General features: G+C 43.4%; 1 protein-coding gene across 1 annotated transcript in view; it reads left to right on the top strand.

Moving 5' to 3' along the window:
• Positions 1-23,069, top strand: part of NEURL1 (neuralized E3 ubiquitin protein ligase 1) — a 166,395-nt gene that overhangs the window by 34,588 nt on the left and 108,738 nt on the right. The gene's annotated exons all lie outside the window — the stretch shown is intronic.

Below are 23,069 nucleotides of genomic sequence, written 5' to 3'. Positions count from 1 at the left end.
AGTGGGAGGGCGTACACACGCTCATGACTACATTGGTGTTAGAATACTGGTAGGAATGGATTGTAAGATGGATAAATAGTATAGATGGAAGAGATAAAATGCTGTTAGTTTAGGATTGAGTCAGTTTTGGGGGAAGCCTTGTTTTGATTAGACTCAGATGTGGATAGCTCAAAGTATCTTTTCCAGATTTAAAAGCTTTAATTTCTTTTTTTTTTCTTCTGTAAACAGAAGTTCCTTGCTAGGGTAGTGTGAAATTCTATAGTTTCCAGTATGAGCCAGGCGTTAAAGTAGGTTTTATTTTTACAAATTGGGAGATACTCTGCAGAGCTCCCCACATTGCTGTATAGTTGAAAAAACCAAAAGCTTCTAGCATGATGCTGCAGAAATCCTATATGTATAGCGTGAAATTCAAAGACAGCCAATGGCATAAGAACCAGGAGAATGAACATGGTTTTTAATGCAAAGGTGAAGTCAACTTCTTACTCCACATAGCAATCTGGCTAATTGGTGCTGTTGGGTTTAAGATAGTGTTTCCTGCCTCCCTATAGCTAAATGTGGCCCTAAAAATCATTAACAGAGGCTATTTTCACGGCTTTCTGCTGAGGTGAAAGTGTTCCTAACTTAAAGGTTGGGGAAGAGGCAGAAGAAGGTGAAATGATTTGTCAGGGATCATAGAGGAAGGTTAGTAGGGTCAGGAATTGATCCCAGGTACCCTAAGATCTCTTCCGACTTTTCAGCTGTGTTGGCGGAAGCAAATCTTCTGCACTTACTACAGGAACTGAAAGAGGAAAAAATGGTTTTGTAAGTTACATTTGGTATAAACACAATTTCTTTTCAATACTTCATGTTCGTGCATGTCTTGTGACAAAGACAGACTGAAATATGTTATGAAGGGCTATAGTTCTTGCACATCAGAGGGGCAGGGATGAAATATTTCACTTAATCTCTATAGCATATTCCTATTTTCCTTGCTTTGGTTACGTTTTTGTGAGGCGAACTATGAATTCCCTCGCCTATTATTAATTTATTGTTACTGGAACATAATAGCACAGAACACAGTTTGTCCAGGAAAAAGCTTCAGCAGGGAATGAGTCATTGATGGTAATAAACTTCCGTCCCTCTCAATAGACCATAGGACCATTTAGAAAAATGTTTTTGCCATGATTCCTGAATTGCTTGTGCTTCGTACAGCAGCTGGTAGAGATAAAACTGAAGGGAGCTGGGCAGACTCCCTGTCTCCCCTCTATTACTATAGCATGTTTCTGAATCATACACAAAAAATGTTTTTGGTATGTAAAAGTGACTTCAGAAAAGCAACTCTGACTAGAAAACAGCCAGCGCTGCAGTGAGGATACATTCTCAGAGCATGATATTGAGTGTGATATCTACCATATATATAGTGCTCAGGGAGTTAGCAATGCATTGACGTGCAGAGCTGAGCTCTCTAGCGTTACCCTTCCATGAGATGTGTTATCTCCTAGGAGCCCTGGGGCCTTCAGGAGGCGAATCTGAACTGAATCAGATAGTGTTTCGCAGCTGCTCGGGTTAGGATGCAGCTTTGCACGTTGCTGTCTGTAACCTCCATCTTGTTTGGTGTGCAAGATCTCAGTTGCAAAAGGCTGGTCTTGTGTTTGAGCTGTGTTGCATGTTCCCTGCTCTGCCAGATCCAGGTACCCAGGAGCAAGTGCGCCATTCGGGTCCAGGAGGGTCAAATGTATTCTTGGCCATGATCTTTTGCTCTCCCCATGAACGGGCAGTATGGTTAGTGGCCGGATGGATAATAAACACCTTTTGAGGATGTTGGATCTATTAAAAATAGCATTGCTGGGGCATGAAGAGCATAAGCATTCCCCAGAGAATGTCAAAGAACAGTTTCTGTGGCATGGGTCTTCAATATGTGGTGGGCAGTGTTAAATGCTTTTAATATCTTTTCCAGCCTTCTTCCATCAGAGTCCTTTCAAGCCTCCTGGTCCTCCAAGATGCTACTGCATCTATGGGGGGGGGGGGGGGGTGCACGGTGGCATTGCTTTCCAGAGTATTTGGGGAGCTGTGTTGCTATCAAGAACTGAGCATATAACTGTGAGGGCCAGATTCTGTACAGCTCAGTAGATGGTGTCTTATGTGTCTGTGCAGCAAGCTGCCCCCCTCACGTTAACAGGCCAAATCACATAAACATCCTGACTGAAGGTTTTGCAACCCAGCCCTAAGTGAATGGGAAGGAGTCGGTGTAGCTGTTGTGAACTGTAGAGCTATGGCTGGACAGCCACTTTTAAAGCAGCTCAGTGCAAATGGGAAGCTGTATTCCATAAACAGTAAATGAACCCAGCTTTGCCTGAATAATGCTTTTATTTCTGGTTTATCATATGATGGCTTTAGCTGACAGATTTTATGATTCTAGCAAGCGCAATTGCTGTTATCCTTCAGGGCATGTTTTCATTGTAAAGCCTGCAGTTGGGTGACTTTTCTTGAGTGCTGCGGTGTTATCTGTTACACTGCCTATTGGAGTGCTAATACAAGCTTTTTTCCTTTTTTTTTTTTTCAGTAGAGTAACAAGCCATATTTTTTTTTTCAGGAGATAATAAGGTATTGTGAACTATTTCATCATTTTTATCAGTGCTTAACAGATTTCCAAATCTTTCTTCATTAGAAGCTTTGGTATTTTCACATATTTGCAAAAATATTTCACTTCCTCCCAAGTGTAGCACTGCTTCTGGAGTGGTGCACAGCAGCAGCACCGCGGGTAGGCGCACACAGCCCCCCGCAGGTAAACGGCGCACAGAGTCAGGCTGTGCAGGTTCCTGGGTTGTCATCATCTCTCCTACAGAAAAGCTGAAGGGCTATCCTGCTCAAGTATCTTTGGGTTTATATCTCCTCTGCCAAAAGAAAGAAGATTTTTTGGAAATGCTATGACACTATCATGAGAGTGGTGAAGCCTCACGAAAAGAACCACTTCCTTCCCACCTTCAGCAAACACAGGCTTTTCAGTATTATATATAAAGCTCCTAGTCTACTGTTCGGACTTTGAACATCCTGCAGATACCCATGTACCTACCTTCCTGTTATTTACTAGAAGACACAGTCTGTATATCAGCATCTCATGCAGGTCAAGGTTGCAGGCAGACTTCTTGCCTCTCATTCCAGAAGGTACCCTCCTAAATATTTGACGCTGCCCACTTGCTAGGGTTTCAGGCTCCCTCATGCCTCCTGTGCTCTCCATCCTTGTTCTCTCCATTAGTATATGCAGGAAAGCAAATTGCACATACATAAAAAAAGAGGTATTTGCATTCACAAAATGGATGTTTGTGTGCACCATGGCCTGTCCTCTTAAGTGCTTCCTCAGTTGTGGAAACGCTTGATACATCTCCACAAAACTGTGCTCGGATGTATCACTGTCTGTTGAGGAGATCCTCAGACATGGAAATCCCACCTCCAGTGCAGAGCTGGGCATCCCGGCATTTTCTTTATGCAAACTCCAACAGGTGAAGACTTGGAGGTGACGAGTCTTGTGCTGTGCTACTGTAAGGGACCTTGTCAACCCATTGGAGCAGATGGGGCTGATGAGGAGGTTGTGGCGGTCAGAGCAGAGCTGGAGCAGATTGGCCCTGAAGCACCCAGCATCAGCCCAGTGCAGTGCTGCCTACTGGGGGAGAGTGATGTTTCTTGCTGCTGCTGCTCACTGAAATAGGTATCGCTTTGGAACTGCTCTGCACCTTGCATACGGCCCATCAGGCTGCCTGCTTTTCCTCTCTTGCTGTGACCTGGAGCGTCACTTGTGTGATGCTGTCTTGTCTAAGCCAAGCAGCGGGGCACTGGCATCCTCCTGGGCTGTCTCCGTTTCTTGAGTCTTCTTCGCTCAGTGGGTGCCTGACTGATGCCTGCCTAACATTCCATTGACTTCTGTGGAGTAATCCTGATTTGGTTTTGCATAAGCAAGATTGAAATTGGGCTGCAGCGCAGAGATTTTGAGATCGCAAGTGAAATACATTGTTCACTCTGTCTGGAAATCTTAAATGTTGTAGGTACTTAACGTTGGACAGCCAAGGGGGTGGTGGTGACTAGAGACCCGACCGTCAGGGGCTCTGAGCTCTTGGCCCTCTGCTGAAAGAAAATGGGAGCTGCACAATCACAGCACGTTTAACAGCCAGGGACATGCGTTTTAGGTGCACAGATACTGTGGTTTTGACCAGCACCCAGAAGGTGTTTATTCCCTGGCTAGGACTGGCTTCATTTGTTTTATCATTAATTGTTTTATTTCTATGCTGGGACAGGCCAGCACAGTATAAACAGAAGAATAATCCGAGTCACTGCAATTGTATTTAAACTGGTTGGAGTTCATAAAGGAGAAGAAGAATTATTATGTGTAATCCTGTTTTACGCTTACCTAATGAACTCATTGAGTGGCAGGAGAGGAGCTCGCAGTGAGATGCGGGATGGACTGTGTGCGCTCTGTGGTGGTGCTGACATACAGTTGTGTGGTTGGTAAGGTATTCTTCAAAGCTCACATTTAACCATGAGACAACCAGGCTGAAGTCAAGGGAAGGAAAGGGCAGAAGGTAAAAGAAGACAGAAGATACATTTTTTGGACACCTGGATAACTGCTGCATTGATTTGCAGAAAGCATTGTGCTGTGGTTAGAGGGCATCCAGTGTAAAAGTGTGAGTTGCAAGTGCAGGGATACCCTCTTTCCCCCGGGTACATGCTGCATCTGCAGGCAGTCTTGTTGCAGGGGTTATCACAGACTCCTGACCAGCTGCAACAGGTTTGCAGAAAGCCCAGGAAATTTGGTGCCAGTTCTGGATAGGCTAATGAATCTTAAAAGCTGTTTGGGGAATCTCTAAAGAAAATAAATGTGGCATGCTGCAGGGAAGAATGGCTGGATGCTGGCTGTCTGCCATCCCCAGGTCTTGCTGGCTGCCGTGTTCAGCTGCCCTTGTAACCCATCAATCATCCCTGTTCCTGTGGGATGTTCTCTTTCCCTGGTCCCTGCTGACCACGCTTGCAGGTTTCTCTCTTTTCCCAACCTGTGCAATCTCTCGTGACCTCTTCTTGGTCACCCAAGTTCAGCACACAGCACTGCTGCCATGTAATAGTGAAACTCAGCAGTGCCACATCTAACAGCTGTTGCATTGCTTGAGAGATACAAAAGTCCAAGGTCCGTCTAGAAATGTGTTTTGCCAATGCTGTGAATATACTGGGGAGCTTTTGCTAAAGTTGTGTTGCTCATGCTATGTTGAAGGAGCAGTCCATGCTCTCTCTGGTTGGGCTCCTCTGCTCCAGTCCCACAGCATGGGAAGATCTACTCCTGGTCTTGTACAAATCAGTGGAAGTCTTGTCACTGAATTCAGCCAGGACAGGGCTCAGCTGTGAAGTTCCTTCTCTGCAGGGAAAAAGGGGTTTGCTAGGTAGACATCACTAATTTTTGTAATCAGATCAAAATGTTTCATTTCTGCATTCCACTAAATGTAAGGAAAATGAGTGCTGTCCTAATTAAATCTAGATTTTAGGTAATATGGGTGTGTGCTGCCTGGCTTTGTTTTTTGTCTGTGTAATTATTGGACATCTGGGCCATAAGCCACACTGGACATCTTTCCCAACCTAAAATTAGCAGAAAAGAAACTTTCTCCTAAATTTTGTGTATTGCTAATTTAAGCCCAATGTGTTTGCTTCCCTACAGAAATGGGATGCCTTTCTGATACAGGAGGGGCCTTTCTGATACAGGAGTTACTTATGTTGATTCTTATCTAAACAGATATTTTGCGGCACTTTTCTCTCTTCAGTGACTAGTATGGCTTTGCTATAAGCTTTTTTTTCCTGTTTTGTTTCCTACTTCTATGATTATCTGATGGCTGCAGCATGCAGTGGTCTGACTATCTGCAGTTGGTTCCCGTTCTTGTATGTATTTTTATCCTTTTGAGCTAACACAGCAGCTTCTGTCATTTTCACTGAAAATTAAGCATACAAGTAGCCATCGTCACTTGTTCTCATTTTCTGCCTATTCTTCAGAATAATGGCAGATGCTGAGATATAGTCAGTGCTCAACACTGAACTCAATCATGACGAAGTGGAGAATGCTCATAGTCTGTGAAAGGAGTTTGTGTTCCCAACAGCTTCCTAGTGGATGTGTCTCTGGAGTTTACCTACGTGACCTCAAGTTGTGCTGTAGGTTCAGGATAGCAGGCGTTCACTTAAAAGGCAGAGAAGTGATCTGTGACATTTCATCCCAGAGCTCTGCTCCTTCAATCAAGGGTGGGTCACATAGGATGAGTGAATAGTGGGAAGTTTGTGTAGATAATTTGGAGAAGAGCTTCTTTTGGGTATCTCAGTTTGTCTGCATTCAAAGTAAAGGTGTTTTAGCAGATCTGTGAATAGTAGATGTTGCTCAGTTAACATGGCGTGTTTGGTTGGCACTGTGTTCATTACATTAAACCTTAAAGAGGAGATAAAGCAAAGTTACTGCTTACTAGCAAAAGCTGGGTTTCCTCCTGTGGCAGGCACCTCTCTCGAACACTTTAGAATCATTGCTTGGTTGTAATATTTTACTGTCTGAATACACTTTAAAAGGCTGTTAATATTTAAATCTGCACCCTGAAATGTTTTCTGCATGGCAATTAGAGTGCAGTCAGAGAACGGCGCTTCAGCTTAATGGCTTGTGAATTCAAATTGTAGCAATGCTGTATTCTAGCAAGTGTTTCTGCAATTTTCAAGAGCGAAGACCAGTGAAAAGCTAAAATATTCACCATGTTGGAAAATATCTGTCTTTAATCTGACTGTGGAATCTGAAGTATGATGCTTGACCCAACAGGACTTTATCTTCGGTGGGAGATCGTTAGCTGGATGATATAGATTTAGCCTACCTCAGTTGACTTCAGAAATAATTCTACTTATTAAATAAATGTTCTTACAGATCTTCCACTCGTAAGAATGGACTGGACTGGAAATTGCTGTATTGAGCATATAGTATTTCAGGTGTAATCATCATATATCATACATGATCATAGAGACTGTAATCATCCAAATCATCATATAATCATCCCAGTCCTCTGTAATGACTCAGTTTTTCATGCTGGTGTCTTTCACACCTGTATCAAATTTACTTTTCATTAGTGCTTGTCAATATTCTTCAAATGGGCAGGTTTCCCTTCCCCATGGAATTTATTTATTAGGGGCTATTTTCTTCAGGGTGTACCAAGTTTGTATCCTTGGAGTCTGCTCTCCCTGTGCTATCATCTGCCAGCCTTCCCAGTCCCTCTTGCTTATTTATTAATTCTTCCTAGTGATTACATTTCCTGATTAGTGTGTTCTCTCCTTTCACTTAATGCGCTATGGCTATCTTCAGGTGATGGGACTGGACGTGCATCTGTCCATCAAGTGACCCTATGCATACCTTGGCTAACTTGCTTCCGAATACAGAGGCATCTGTTCTGTAGAGTGTAATTACTGGAAAACGTCGTGAATATCCTCACGGCTGCTGGTTTCTTCCTGTCAGCTCAGCTACTTGCATCTATTAATGGACTTGACTGATGGAATGTGCATTATTCTCAATCAGCTTTTACAACAATTCCTGACTATTAAATTATTTAATAATTCCTTTCACCCACTTTTTCATATAATTTTGGATTTTAGCTGATTTCATTTATTTTATGAAACAAGTCTTTTTTTTTTCTATAATTGTCACTTTTCTGACATCTGGTAAAATATCTCCATCATCAGTCATATTTTTCCATTAGTTCTCTTTCCCAGCTAATTTTGCTTGTAATTGCTTTCATTTTCGTGAGTTGGGTCTTTTTATTATATGCATTATTCTGTAATTACTGTTTTGAACTTACTATATTTCACATGCCAAATGCAATCAAGTTGAGGAACTGGAAGCACCTGGCTGCTACTATTTTTGTTCTTTAACTCTTCTTTCTGTGTGAAGATGAGATCTGATGTGGCGTTTCTCCCCTTACTGGAGATCTCAGAAGGTGAATGTTCAAATTACAGCTTAGCTTCAATTAAACACTTGGGTTTTACGAGACGTGGACAGGACCTTGTTGCTGATGGCATTGCTGGGTCAGGCACTCGCTGCTATGGCTCTGCGTTCCCAAAGCAGCTGCCTGCTGGGCACCCATCCCCAGTGGGGCCCTCCCCGTTGTCCTTACTGGAACTTCTCCTGCAAAAGTATTTGCTCTGTCTTCTCCCCAGATGACTTCCCAGGCTGACAGCATTCGAGATCCTCACTGCGGATTTGAGGAGCCAAGCACTCGGCTTGTGCTTTCCTCGCCGCTGCACCAGGAGTGCAAAACCCACAGTGCTGCATCTGACAGCATCAGGGTAGCTCTGAAATAGCTGGTAAGAAGAAATAGCCAGTAAGCTCCTTTATGTTTTGCCTCTTCTCCTGGAGAGTCTTAAAATATTTGAGTTATTTGGTGAAGTAGCCTACTTGTCACGATCTCTCTGTATTGATTATCCTTTGTGTGATAACTCAGACGCCACTTAGGGCAGGCTCTTGATGCGGTGACACTTCTGAAATGAATATTGCTAACAAACCTTCCCTCAGGAGTAGATTCACCTCTGTGATGAGAGAAGCTATAGCATTTTACTGCATGTTTCAGCATGCTGAAAGCTTGGACATCACCAATTAGTGTGGCTCACTTGCTGTGGGGTAATTAGTTAAGTAACTGGTTATGTGCCCATGTCTTCAATCCTTTAACTGGATCAATGACTTAACCTAGCACAGCAATTCTTAATTCCTTTATGAAACTTTGCTGAGATCCTGGACTCCCTCCAGTCCGAGAGGCTGCTGCTTTTTCATTAGTGGTTATCTAGGAAAGCAGCTAAGAGCAGTCTTTAGAATTGGTGTCAAGAATGACGTTACAGGAATATTTGTTCTTATTTGAGGTGCAATAAATCATTTCAAAAGCAATGAATTGGTCCGGGAAAAATCTCTCCATCGATCAAGTGCCTGCAGCACCCCTCTGCCTATGATATTGATCTCGCCCTGAACAGCTAAGCTCTAAAACAAAGATATGAGGTATGACTGCTGGAGATTTCAATGAGGTGATTTTTTGGGAACCTGATTTTTTTAAGTGACCTTAAAAACTGATAATTAACAACTGTATCAATAGCTATATGTGGAAAGAAGATTATCTGAAAAATGCCTGCTGCGTGGTTTTTTTTAGTGGCTTAATGTCTGAGGCAGGATTAAGTTCATACAGTTGTTTGAAGGGAATAATTTCATTTGAGTGAAATCTGCAGAAAGGTAAGTGCAGTATCTGTTAATACCAGCAGACCAGACCTGGAAGCACTTTACTCGCTTGAAACTGAAAACAATCTTGATGATAAAATTTGAGAAGTAATTTGGAATTGGCAGATGCGACTCAATAAAGACAACAGCACAGTGCTGTTCTTGGACAGAAGAATTTGTGGGTGCAGATAAATATTAGTGCAGTGGGGATCTGGGAGGCAAACTCAGTGAGAAGTGGTGTAATTCTGCTGCAAAAGAATTAAATTTTATTCTCAGGGGAATTGGCAGAAGCCCCAGTGCTGGGCTGGGGCAGTTGTTCCCCTCAGTGACGGGGGCTGTGCTAGGATAACATGTCCAGTTTTGGCCAGCATGCTTCAAGAAAGATGTGGAAACACTTAGTAGAGCCCAGAGGAGACGAACAAGAACAATGAGGCAGAGGGAGCTGTTTCCAATGAGAAAACTGTAGAAAGAAGTGGATTAATTTCCTTTGAGGAGGTGAACGGAGGTGAAATCTTCCTTGGAGAAGGCCGTGAGAAAGCACAGAGCAATCCCCTGTCCTTCAGCAGCAGGGAAGGGGCAACCAACTTCAGTGGAATATTTTAGTCAAATCTTTGGGGAAAAACTTCTGGAGGTAAGGATAGATAAGCACTAGGACTGGTTACTGCAGGAGAAACCTGTTTCACAGGAGGTTTTAGTAACAAGTCAGACAACATCCACCAGGTCCAGCTCCTCACCATGCCTTGTGCCCTATGCGTGCTGCAGCTCGCTCTGTCCCCAATTCCTCGCATCCATCCCCACACGCACTGTACATCCAGGCTGGTCCTACTGATGATCACAGGCTGAGTCCTGGCAGAGGAAGTCCATCCCTAATCCATACAACAGGTATACTGCAGTGCCACCAGTGGGATGAGAAAGAGTACAGTGGTTTAATCCTGACATGGTGGGACCACCTCGGGAGTGAAAGGGTGCTCAATCCTGTGGAAGAGTATTATATTATAGGATTAGGATTGATTTGCTTAGGGGTCAAATGAACAATCCTGGATTTCTTTTACGAAGCCATAGCTGAAATCTAAATTGCAACTCTAGTTATAAAATCTAAAAAGTAAAAAAGTCCCTATTTGTAAAATCCATAAAAGCAATTTATAGACACCTTGCTGATCTTATCTCGTGCCAATGGAAAGGAGGAAAAATCAAGCGGGCTGGTCTGCATGTATCTTAGTGTTCAAGAAGCTAAGAAAAGTAGGCAGGTTTCAGGTCTTGCCTTAGTGAATTTGCTTTCCTTTCCTCTTCCTTTTAGATGTACAAGCTTGGTACCATTTTATACCTCTGTATGTCTGACACAATGAAGATTTTTCTGTCTTTGATATAGGAAGTATATTGGGAATATCACTTGAGAGTTGAGCTTTAAGGTTTAACTAATTTAAACTGCTAAATAATTGGTCAAATTTTGAACACACTGCAGTCCTCTTAAATTCTCTCTGAAGCCTCAGGAGTTTGACTGCTCAGTGATATCCAGCCTGCTGTGAATACCCAGACTCTGAAAATCAGGCCTATTTGTTTATTTGCTCTGAGTGGTGCTGCTTAAAGCATTGCGTGATGGATGAAGCTAATTGTCAACCTCTCCAAATACACCTGATCCGGTGCTCACCCTCCACCCGTATCCAACCCCCTGTTCTTTGCGAGCATCTGCATTATGTGACAGGATCCCATAATATGAGAAGAAGTCAGGACTGAGCAGAAATGAGCTTTGTGAGAGCAGATAAGAGCGACTTGCGCTGGAGCAGCAGATGTGACTGTTGTTTTCTACAAGTAGATGATTCCCTAATCCTCTTAAGGATAGCCTGGGTAAAATCCCCTTTGTGACATTAGGCGCAGCTCTGGGCCAGGTGGCCTCAGCTTCTGTCACTGCCTTCATGAGCAGCTTTGCTCCGAGGAAACTCTCCATGCTGCTGCTGAAAAGCCACCCTAAAAACAGCCGAGCTGCCAGGTGTGCAGGAAGAGCCCTGGGTAACAGCCAGCATCGTGGTACAGCGAGACCTTTTGCTGAGTACAGCTAGCAGTTCTGTATGTAAGAAGGTAGTAAAATATTGGGCAAAAATAAAAAGGGATGGCAGTGTGAGGTGAGGAATGAATGAGGTAGTATGGGAAAAGCTTAATGGTGTGAGCTGAGCTGGCACAAGGAATATCTTGCAGCTCCCTCTGCCTTTCTCCAGGGAAACCCACTCCTTTCACTGATGTGTCTGGCCTGTGCAGTTGCAGAGGAAGGCTTTCCCACGTGGTTGGATTGTGAATAGCGTGGTGAAGGAGAGTGGTCAGGAGGTGGGACGGTGGTCTGACACCTGCCATCATTTCCCTGGTATGTCCTAGACTTTCTATGTGACCTTGGACAAAATATTTTGTCCTGGAACGTGGAAGGGACCCCAACTCTGTAAACAGTCTGAAACAAGGACTTGGAAACTGGGACATCTCTCCTACTTGCCTTAGTTGATATTCCTTGTACAAGCCAGTAGTGACGCTTTAGAAAGTGTTATTGTCCAATTGTTTTATGCTTAATAAAACATACACTCATCAGAAGTCAAAACCCAAGCTCCATCCCATCGCTTTCCTTCTTCAGTGCCCTTCAGCACCCTCTTCCCTCCCCCATCTCCTTGCACCATACTCAACCACCAAAATCTGCATCTTCAACATTCCTCCCTCTTATTCAGTGCTGCAAGGAGTGAAGAAGACCCTGTATGAATGCCATATGCCACCTTCATATTTGTAGCAATAACACTGAAATTACTGTAAAGACAAATGGCTTTGAGATTGTTGTTTTCCTTTCAGTTTGGTAGACACCACTATTTTTGTCCTTGCTTTAACTAGCCAAAGAATTTTGGTAAGCCAAAATTCATCTTCGGAATGATGCAAAATGCATTGTGGGAGCACATCAAGGCTGTTAAGTTCTCTGGGTTTTGGTGAAGATAATTTTGGAGGGTGCAATCCTGAGGTTTTTACTTGGGCAAATCTCCCGCTGACTCATCCAAGACTACCATGTTAAAGTGATCAAGAGGACATTATGAAAGGGTCTGAGACTGTATGTGGTATGTTTCTGTAATACATTTTGTGTGTGTCCAAAGCGACTGGTATTAGCTTTATTTCCATGTTTTCTGGTTTATTTTTAATTCCTTCACCACTCTTGCTCATCTGTTGTAAAAAGACCCTTCCTGACATGAGAAAGGAGGCAAAAATTTCTGGCCTTTCTTCCTTTGTAAGAGATGGTGATGGCAGGGTCTAGGGTTGCTGGTAGTAACAACTTCAAGGGGGAGAAGGTAACGTTTTAGTCCAATTAAACACAGCAGCTTTTCTGCGGTTGCATGCACCACGCTCACTTAGTCCTTGTGCCTCAGGATTCAATTGATAAAGCAGCTGGGACATTGGAAGCATTTCTAGGCCGGAAAATGTTCAACATCTTGATGTTGGTCAACTACTGACTCTCTCCTACAGTTTCTATATGAATAATGTGTAACATGTAACAACTTTCAGATACAGATTGTGATTTTCTTGCTCTTTTGTGAGTTTAAAGAAACTTAGCATTTCAAAAGAGCTTCCTTCTTAACTGTGTCCTAACAGCTTGCTGGGAGTCCAATGTCTGCCACAGAAGTCCAGCTCTGTGGTTCAATCATTCAAGCAGGAGCAAACTGCCCTCTGAAGGTATTTTTCTCTGTTCAGTATCTTTCCTCAGTGAAACTACTGTTTACAAAAGGAGACTACATGAAGGAAAGGAGTCTGGGGTCAAAGCTTTCAGATGTTGAAACAAGCAGTTGTCTTGAAGTTTGGTCACCCCAGGACCTGTTCCTGGCTCAGCCCCTGCCTTTGAGGAGCTTCAATCTTCCTGGGCTTGGGTGCATTTCATGAATAGGTAAAAAGTTTATTAAGGAAACAATTAAGGCAGTGTTTGCATCAAATTAGCTTTTAACAGGCTGTAAGGCATGGTCCTGTTGCAGCATTACATACTTCTTGGCTTCAGTGGAGCTACTCTGCATTTCCACTGATGTAAAGAAGATCTGAATCTGTCCTCTTGGCTGCTCCACTTCAGCAATTGATTCTAAATCAGCCTCGCTATCCAAACATGTAGAATTAAAGATTTGTTACTAATTATGTAGCTGCAATTCCTGACTATTTTTCTTCCTAGTTTAGTCAAAATCTTTCTGACATTTAGCAGATTGACATTCTCTTAGCATCTCCACAACAATCTGTCCAGTTTGTTTAAGAAGGCAACATTTTTGGAAGAAACTGCGGCATCTCTGCTGGAAACTCAAGTACCTGGCAAGAGACGCTTGAGATACTTGTTGAGCTGGCCAAGTTCTGCTGCTATGCTTAGTGATTGCAATGGGCAGTTGTGTGACTTCATGTGTCTTTGACTGTCTAGGGTTCACCTTTTGTTTTCTGCCAGAAGGCTTGGGAAAAAGCAACGTGGAGTTACAGACCACAGCAAGAGCCCTGTTGCCCTGGACGGTTCATTCTCTGCAGTGCTGACAGCTCTCTTTGGTGAGAGGTGATTGATGCCAGCATGACACATGGTCATATTTCTAGTGTGTTTGCACATTTCCTCATTCCCGTGGTGGGGATAATGACTGCTTGCTGGTCAGATGTTGTCATCAACACTCAGTGAGTATTTGACTCACCTCAGGGAAGGTATGAAGTTCTGGATGATGGTTCCTGTTCCCAGAAGTCTGGAGAAGACTGGGGCAGTGGGAAAGTTCTCCATATTAAAGTTGTCATTTTATGACTATATTTTAAGGGCCTACCTAGTTAAGAAGTAAACCTGTCCTAGGGTAAGGACACAGGACCTGTGTCCTCTGAAACCAAATAACTACTGAAAGGCAGTCATTGCTCTGAAAATAAACATGATGGTCAAACAATTTACCCCCTACCTGGGGGCTCCCAACTCCACCTGCGGACTGCATTTTTCCAACCACTCAGGCTGCTCTCTCCACTGCTGTCTAAAAGGGCTCCAAGAGCCTCCTTGCATTCTTCCTTGTGATACCTGAATAGCTTTGCTCTGCGTTTGATTTTTATTTCCACCAGTTAGTGGTGAAGTGGTCTGTCAAAGAGCCGTAACAACTGCAAAAACACTTTGAAGGGTATAAAAATGCCTTAAAGAGTCATTCTATATTGTTTACTGTTGTGGGCAGCGCTCTTCCAGGTGTTTACACCTGATGCATTTCACATTTCAAAGTGACCATGCTGACCTCTGCTGATGCCTGTGCAGCTCAAGATAGGAATGAACACACGATGCATGCTGAGAGTGCGGCTCAGCTTTTTTTGTTCATTTGTTTGTTCTTTATTGCAGTAGTTCAGTGGCTGCAGGCTTTGTTCCATCTTGTCGGGCAAATCAGTTATCTTGCAGGATCAGCCGTGCTCATCATAGGCAGAAGTGGATTGCATGTCTGTTTTTTACATAATTTACTACACAGCAACAATGGTTTTCTGTTGTAGATGATGGCAGGTACTGAATTCCCGGTTAGCCATACTGAAGTATGCACTATTTTTGCTACAGTCCTTTTTGGCCATTAGTGAAACATAGTGATGACTTTGGGTGTTACCAACTGATTCAACAAGGGTTACTTAGAGTTCAGCCTTTTAGCAGATACTTAGCTTATCTGTACTTGTCCCTGTTGGAAGATCACTGTTTATTCTCATTTTGAGCTCCATGATTTGGATAGCTTTTTACACGTTGCTCATTATAAATTATATTTAGTGTGTTTCCATTTGGCCTGGATTCCTCTCTCTTTAAAAGCTTATTCCAGGATTTGTTCACTATCTGTGTTTCATATTCAAGTGGCCCTTTTATAACCTCGTTGAGAATTTACATGTAATTTAAAGCCTTGTGTCCAGTTTCAGTTTACAGCCCCTTTTCATTTATGGCACAAGTGCACACTTCGTTCTGCTGTAGATACAGCAGTTAAATCAGTGTTGTCGAAAAGTGGTGAAGACTTGGTTGTAGAGACAACTTACTGGCAAACTGGTCACTGTCTTAATTTGAGAATGGCAGCAGAGAAAATATGAGGGCTGTGCTAAGCCCGAGCATCAGTGATAACACAGTAGCAATCAATACCTCTCAAGAGAGTATTTACTGATGGATCCCATGTGTCAAAACTTTGGGGTAAAAAAGGCTGGAATAGATAAAGAGGTCCTTTCCCTCTTGCCCAGGGCTCTTTGACTTCATCTAAAAGATCAGTTCTCCTTTGTTCTTGGTTGAAGAGGCTGTATGACTTGCGTAGGCATTGCTTACTCTGCTTGCTGCTTTGCTAAGAGGCCATCTATTAAGTAGTACACTGGCAGAAATGTATACTCTTTTATATAGCACTTGTCATTTGAAGATCTCCAAATCTGTCCAAAGTGGAGGAAATTTATCATCATCTCTATTTTGTAAATTTAGAAACTAGAAACAGACACTCAAGGTCAGAAAACCATTGCCAGCACTGGAAATAGAACCCAGCTTTTTTGAGTCATGGTTTCTGATCTTGCTAAAATCTAGATTGCAAGTGGGGAAAGGAAAACGGTTCTTAAAACCACAATTATTAATTTACTTCTGAACCTATCTTCTGTTGCAGTTAAGTTGCTAGGCTGCCATGGTCTATTGTTTACCCATGCAAGATAACAATATAAAGCTGTTTGCACAGTGTAACCCCAAACATTGCTTTACATGCAGTGGCACTAAACTATTGCATAGCTTAGGAGTGCCCGTGTATGCTCTGGGAAGGGTTGGGTCCTGTGGGCCAGCGTTGTCCTGTAATGCAGCTTCAGCTATAGAGCTGGATCCAAAGGAATGGGAATTGTCTACCCATAACTATGTACAGAGCCTGGCAAAATGATGCCTTCATCCTGCTTTGACCCAAGATGTTGCTGAAATGTAAATAGTATAATAATATATTTTTAGATGCAAAAGCAGTGAACTTGTAAGAAGCAAATGGCAAATCCTCAAGTGTTGCAGCATCCAGTGAACCTGCTATGTTTTCTTGCTTCCTCAAGTCATTCACACATACTGTTTCACTCACTGTTAGGAAGTAGGGAAGCACTTGCAAACCTAATTTGGAACCAAGTACAAGAGAAAAATAGTTCTTTGTGCAGAAGAGCTGCAGAGACTTTGTCTTCTGTATGCAACTGACTTGGAGAACATTACTGCCACTTTTCAAAATACCAGATGCTGGCTTGCTGTGCGAGGCAGCATCTCCCTGGGAAAGACACTCTCCTAAATTCCACCAGTCCATTACTGGAGACAAGGGAGTTAATTTTTCATCCTTGTCTCTGGTGGAGTCATCTCTCTTCTGTGAATCACAACTCATCTCTGCTAGAGGTGGCTGGAGCCTCGACATAATGAAAAGATTTCAGTTGTATCTATGTTCTTAAATTGGTCCCCATCACTGCATTCAAACATCTGCTCCCTGGGGAAGACCATTTGCTTCAGTATTTTGATTTGGAAATTGTACTGACATAAATAGACAGCAACATCAGATTCAGCATCTTGAATGTACTTTCCAGTCTCTGCATATCTTCAGGCTATCTACTAGGAAAAAAAAATTGAAAGTATTTCCAGTGAATTCACTTAGATGCTAAGTCATTTAAATTCTCAGCCTTTTTAGCCATTGTTGTTACCAGACGTTTGTATAATGGCACAAAGAAGTAGTGTTCACTGCCTCCCCCTCCACGATCACCCCAGTGCATAGTCTGGTGGGCTTGGGGACAGCAACTTAATGGGATCCTTTGTTAAAATGGGCAAGTCATCTCTGAAATGGAGGGCACCTTGATCTGATTGGAGATGGTGGGTTTTGTTTTTATGGAATAATGAAACGAAATGCTCCTGTGTCACATTGATATAATAGGCAACTTTAAAGATCCTTGGCTTGAAGATCCATCAGGAGGCTGGTGCATCCAGCCACTCTAAGAGTGGCTGGGAGTCTGAAAGAGAGCCTACCTCTTGCTTTTTCTCTGTGACAATGCAGGGAATATATTTTTCTAATTCTGAAATGGGAACTAATTGAATGCTGAAGACCATTTGTGCAAGCTGCTGCTGAAATGAGGTGATAAAAATTTCTGAAAGGTCTGTTAGTCCTAAAGCAAAGTGAAGGTGTCTGCTGTGCTTTGCTGCAAGATGTCCCAGCAGACTTGTTGTGTTAAAGATAGCTTGCAGAAGGGCTGGCCATCCTATTGTGTTGTCTTTTCTGTTTTATGGCACGTAGCCTAAAAGTCTTTCTTTCAGGTTCTCTTGGTTTTTTTTTTTAAGTTTGGGGTTTTTTTTCCCCTTTTCTTTCAGTTTTGCCTGCTCAGGAAAAGTACTGATACAGGACACAGTAAAAGTGAAATCGTGATCTGATGGGATAAAGGATTTTTAAGTAGAATGCTTTGAAACTTTCTTCAATTAATACTTGCGTCCAAAATCCAATGGGCAGTTTAGATTCCTGATCTAGAGGTTAAACACTTCTTGAATTCACTTGAATTCCCATCCTCATTATGAACAGGCCTGGTGATGTTGTTCTAGCAGCACAACCAGCAATAGCCAGATTTCATACTCCTGTCTTAAAGCTGGAAACCAAAGCAAGCCATTCTGTATTGTCCAGACTGTTGAAAGCCTTTAGGATGATCAGACTGTTGAAAGCCTTTAGGATGATCAAGAACCGATGCTGTTCATGGTCCCGCCTTTAGTGAGTGTTTTACAACTTATCAGCAGAATCTCTTTGAAGAAGTTTATTGCTCATGTCCTGCTCAGGGTCTCAGCTCACCTGATAGATGTGCAGGTATCTTGAAGGCTTTGAAGGATTTTGAAGGACTGATATAACATGGGAAAAATCACATTCTGCTTGGGCTGGATCATATAGTCTCTTGTATATTTATATCTAGTTTCTCTTCTGCAGACCTGCTTCTCTCAGGGTAGATGCTGTATGCAGTAGTGAACAAATCTAGGATGAAGCTAAGCCAAAACTGTACATTTGGTGCTATAACTGTAGATTTTTGTCTTAATTACTTCCAACTGCGGAAGCATGTATATATTTGTAAGGTACTGAGTACCTTGGTCTCTTAAGCTGTAAAACATTTAGCGCCTGTGGGATTTAACAAAACACATGGCTGTTTTTCTCTCTGGCACATGTTCTTCTCAGTTGTATGAAAGTGTGAGAAATAGTGCATGGTTCAGAGGATGGCCTAGGTCTATTGTAGTTGTAGAAATAGAGCAAGTGTTTTCCATTGGTGCCGTATCTCTCTGTTCTGTCCCTCTAACTTCTCACTACTCATTTCCCAAATGAAGCTGCTGGACTAGAGGCTCTGGGGCTATCTGTGATGAGGTACCCACTGCAGAGGCGCAAGGAGTAACATCCTTGAGATCAGCCACTAAACTCACTCACCTTAAAAACAAAGTAAAAATGCTCTTTGTGGTTTTTTTGTTTGGTTTTTTTTTTCCCCCTGCAATGAGCTTTTAAACGTCTCATCTAAATGCACTGCTTGGTAGGATTCGGCACCCACAGGATTCAATGCAGAAGGAGAGGCTGGTCTCCTGGACACACCAGGGTATCACCCTACAGCCTCCCCTCCACCCCAAGTCCTCCCATGCTATTTCTGTAGTTACTTAGTTTCCCCAATAAAACCGCTGCTGGCAGCATGACCACCTCTTAAAGGCAATAGAAGGAAGCCCAGCTTATGTGTTTTCATCACCTTCGGTCAGATCCGTTTATGAATAATATCACTAAACTCCCTACCCTGTTTGCAGGGAGAAAGGACCCAAGCCCGGGGTGTACGTCTGGAAGCAGGCCTAGTGTGGTGCGCTGCTGTTTTACGGTGTCATCCAGGGGCTGTTTAAAACAAGAATTACTCATGTGGTTTTATGCTAGTGTATATTTAGGAAACTTCAACTAGACCACGTGAGAGATGTTCCAGCTAGGTAGAATATCGCTGGGCTGGGCAGTGCTGAGGGTAGGAGACATGATCGTGCTGGACTTACTGCATCCTCCACTTCAGCAACTGGATATTTCCTGCGGTCTCTGCTTGCAAATGCTCCCCTCTGCTTGGCAGGCTGCATGGTGAAAGCTTGCTGTCTCTCCGGCTCCTTCCAAAGGTCTGAGGTGTCAGATTGCAGCAATGCTAACAGTGAAAGGAAGATGTTACTCATGCTAATACCGACTCGATCTTTATGTTTACATACCAGAGTGTTGCACATTTTGTCTCTGTAGACCAAATGCATTGCGTATTATTTATGTGTCTATATTCTTCCCACCATTTCATCCTGTATTTTGGAAGCTCCCTGCATCCCTGGCTTAACACAAGGATTATGGGGACTTCGGAACAACATTTCCCTTCCTCTCCTTGCTCAGGGCTCTGCGTATCCCACGTGCCATTTCCCACAAGTCAATGGTTTGTGTGGCCCCTTTTCTCTCTCTGTGGGAGAAGTCATGTAACTTGTGATTTTCCTATAAACTTTCTAGGGATAGGGGACAGAAGTGAGATGAAGAGTTGTCTTGGCCACCACTACCTGTTCATTTCATCTGCACATAATTACAGAAGCAGCAGCTGTAACATCTGCAAGTTGGATGCAAACAGATCTATGTTGCCCCTTTTTTTTTCCTTCTGATTTTTTTCTTTTCCCTAATGATCCCCTCCAAAATTGATAGCTTTCTGCCTCGTGGTGCCTGGAAGACTTCCTTGCATTTTGCAAGGGATCCGGCGGGGTGTTGCAAAGTTGTTGTGCTCAAAGAGAGCAAATGGATTGCTTGTGATCTGAGCAGAATAACTTGCTATTCTCACCATTTTGAGCCAGGAAAGCTTACCTATGGGTTGTCCTAAGCATCTCTGACAGGCATGAGCCCTTGGGAGATGCTCTAGTGCAGTTTACAGCAATCTCCTTCTATTGACAGGCAGCTGAACAAGGGATCTGTTTTGCTATTACTTATTTATCGAGCCGTGGCAGAGTGCTGCCTATGAGCACAGAGTGGACTGTGGCATTGAGCAATGCAACTCACACCCACCCTGGACAGGACAGTTTAGAAGTGCATTTAGTTTCCCTGTCTCTTTTTTTATATGACTTAGCAAACAGCGCTCTGCTCCACAAATGGGAAGAGTCAGTTATCTCAGAAGAGGGAATGTCTAAGAAGCAGCAAGTGCTGTGGTGGCAGTTGCTGCCCCACTGCCACCCATCCTCATGTTTGGAGGAGAAAGTCCTTCTCTCCACGGCTTTTCCTTGGCTCCCATTTGGATAGAGCAGTGGTAGGGATGACCTTGTGCAACCCGGTCCCACCCTCAGAGCCACAGAGGGGGTGAGCAAAGGCTGGTTTGGGGATGGGAGGAAGGTGGGCATGCGAGAGGACTCTGCTCCACATGGAGAGAGGAGTCATGAGATCCCAGTCTCCATCCACAGCCTTGGTCTGACTGGCAACCACCAGAGCAGGTTCTGTCCTGTAAGAGACGTTTTGTTCTTAAGCCTCAAAGCAAGAAAGTGCATTAGTCATGTTTTGCCAACAGCTGATGGTGTAAACACAGTGAAATGAGTGATCTGCAGTTCAAGAGGGTGCCGTGGTCATGTTATCCTCTGTAGACTGGGCATGGAGCAAACCCTGTAACTCTTACCAAGGGTTACAGCTGTGGTTTTTTTTCAAGATTTCATTGCTGTTGACAGACAGTCATCCTCCAGAGTCCCTCTGGATGCTGAAGATAACATATGCTGACTAAAGTTGCTGTGGGGGTGACCTCTGGGAAAAGAGGGTTTGCTTTTGATCCAGTCCCATTTTCACATTAGAGGCGAGAAAAATCACCCTTGAAATTGCTGCTTTGCTGAGAGCATGAGCAGAGAAGCCCAGGATGGTGGTGGTTGCACAGAAGATTACCCATAGAAGGTGGCCTGGGAACTGCAGGAGGGGTCTCTGTGGGCTGCAGCGGCACCTCAGACTGGGTGCACTGTGTGCAGTGAACAGTTTGAGTTGTCCCATTCCCTGTTAGTTAATTGCCTTTGGTAAAACTGGGATGTTTACGTGTGTGTTTGTTATCTAAAGTTTGTCTGCTCCTGGTTGAACAATTAATTGCTTCTGACCTGTTAATAATGAGTTTTCATTCACTGCTCACCTCACTGGCATGTCACAGATCTCTTCGTGATAGTGCCTCTACTTACTAGTTGGGTGATTGTAGCTGTCTGGTTTGGGATGGGAAATATTCTTTCTCCAAACGTTCCTATTAGTACTGTTTCACTTGTTTGCGCATGTATCAGTGGTGAAAACAGCTTATTTCCATGTATGGTGGGTTTGTATTTGCCATTAGTGTTTCAGAGCATTGCCAACATCTAGGGTCCAGTTGAGGGAGAACTGTGGTATCGTGGCCGTGTTGTTCATGCTGTTTGATTTTTGCATCTTTTAACTTTGAAGTAGGTTTAAAACAATTTTTTAAAATTGAATGCTATAAATACTATTTGAATATGAAGAAATAGCAAAAGAACTTGCTCCAGCAGGGAAGCTTCCTGCACACAAACAGTAATCAGAAAAGATGCTGAACTTAAACCACATGAGATTTGCAATGATTGCCATTTTTCTGGGGCTGGTAATGAGGAACTTGCCAAGTGTCACAGCTGGTCCATCACCAGCGACAGTCCATTAAAACGTTGTTCACTGCTTGGCTTGTGTCCCTGGTTGGAAGAGGGGCAGAGGAGTGGGCAGTTCTTGAGCGCTGTGGTCCTGGTTCTGTGCATCTGGCGCTGGTTGCCTCTCCCATCTCATCTGGGGTCTGACCCACTGCTGGTCGGGGGTGGCAGTCTGAGGTCCTCTAAGGACTCGGGATCTGAGCCATCTGTGACATCCCTGGCTCTTGCTGGCCATGTTTAGATGTCAGCATTCATTCAGCATTACTCTTCCTCCTCCACACCTTGCCTGGTGTCAGAGCTCTCTGTCTCCGTGGTGCCTCTTCATATTACTCTTTGCTTATTTAAAAAGGGGGAAGAAATCCAGGTGGTGTCAGGCTCCACCGTGTGTGCTGCCAATTCACCCTCTTACAGCCCTACTCTATAGTTTTTCATATGTGACTAAAGGGGAATCATTCCACTTAGTGCTCCAAATTTTTTTTCAGAAATTTCTAACAAGGTTTTGCAGGAGTGTAGAGAATAACATAAGGACCCCTGCATTTTCTTCTTTTGAAGATGAAACCTCCACATTTTATTCTTTCAACTAAAAAACATGAACACCTGACTTATTAGGTAAAAAACAGATGGCAAAAGCTTGAGGGATAGTGCACACACACAAAACATCTGCTATGCAGAGAGTATTTAGAAATTATGATATCAGAGCCTGTTGCATTCTGAGGGCTGTAAATTGTGGAAATGGCTCTAACAAACACAGTTCCCAGAGCAGGACCTAACCCTGGATTTGACTGCCCTGAAATGCTAGACCTGGATCTAGTTGTGGTGGCTTGATAATGCTCTGCTACTTACCCAAAGGTTAGTTATTTAGAGTTAGTGGGAGATGATCCAGCTGAAGAACCTGCAGCCTTGAAGACCTTGGCCAATCTATACGTTAGGGGCACCTGCAAGGACAGTGTGTGAGTAGCAGTAGGGGTCTGTCAAACAAGAATTTTAATCGTTCAGTTGTGGACAAATTAGCAGTGTAATTAGGTTTTTGTGGTTCGTTCAATCTTGATGACTCTGTAGGGGCTCAGCTGTGATGGAGCTGTGATGGTGTAACCGCCATGTGGATAAAGGCCAGCTGGTGGCATTTTATTGGCAGCTTCTGAACAAGTGACTTTTGGGGGGAAAGGCGACACATCTTTCTGACTGTCCTGATCTGTCAATATCTGTCTTTACTATGGGAATCTTGGAAAATATTTTCTTTGTTTTGAAGGT

The sequence above is a fragment of the Aquila chrysaetos genome, chromosome 11 (genome assembly GCF_900496995.4).
Source record: "Aquila chrysaetos chrysaetos chromosome 11, bAquChr1.4, whole genome shotgun sequence".
In the NCBI taxonomy this organism is placed as follows: domain Eukaryota; kingdom Metazoa; phylum Chordata; class Aves; order Accipitriformes; family Accipitridae; genus Aquila; species Aquila chrysaetos.
Note: the sequence above shows the minus strand (reverse complement) of the source record. Positions and strands in the feature narration are given on the sequence as shown.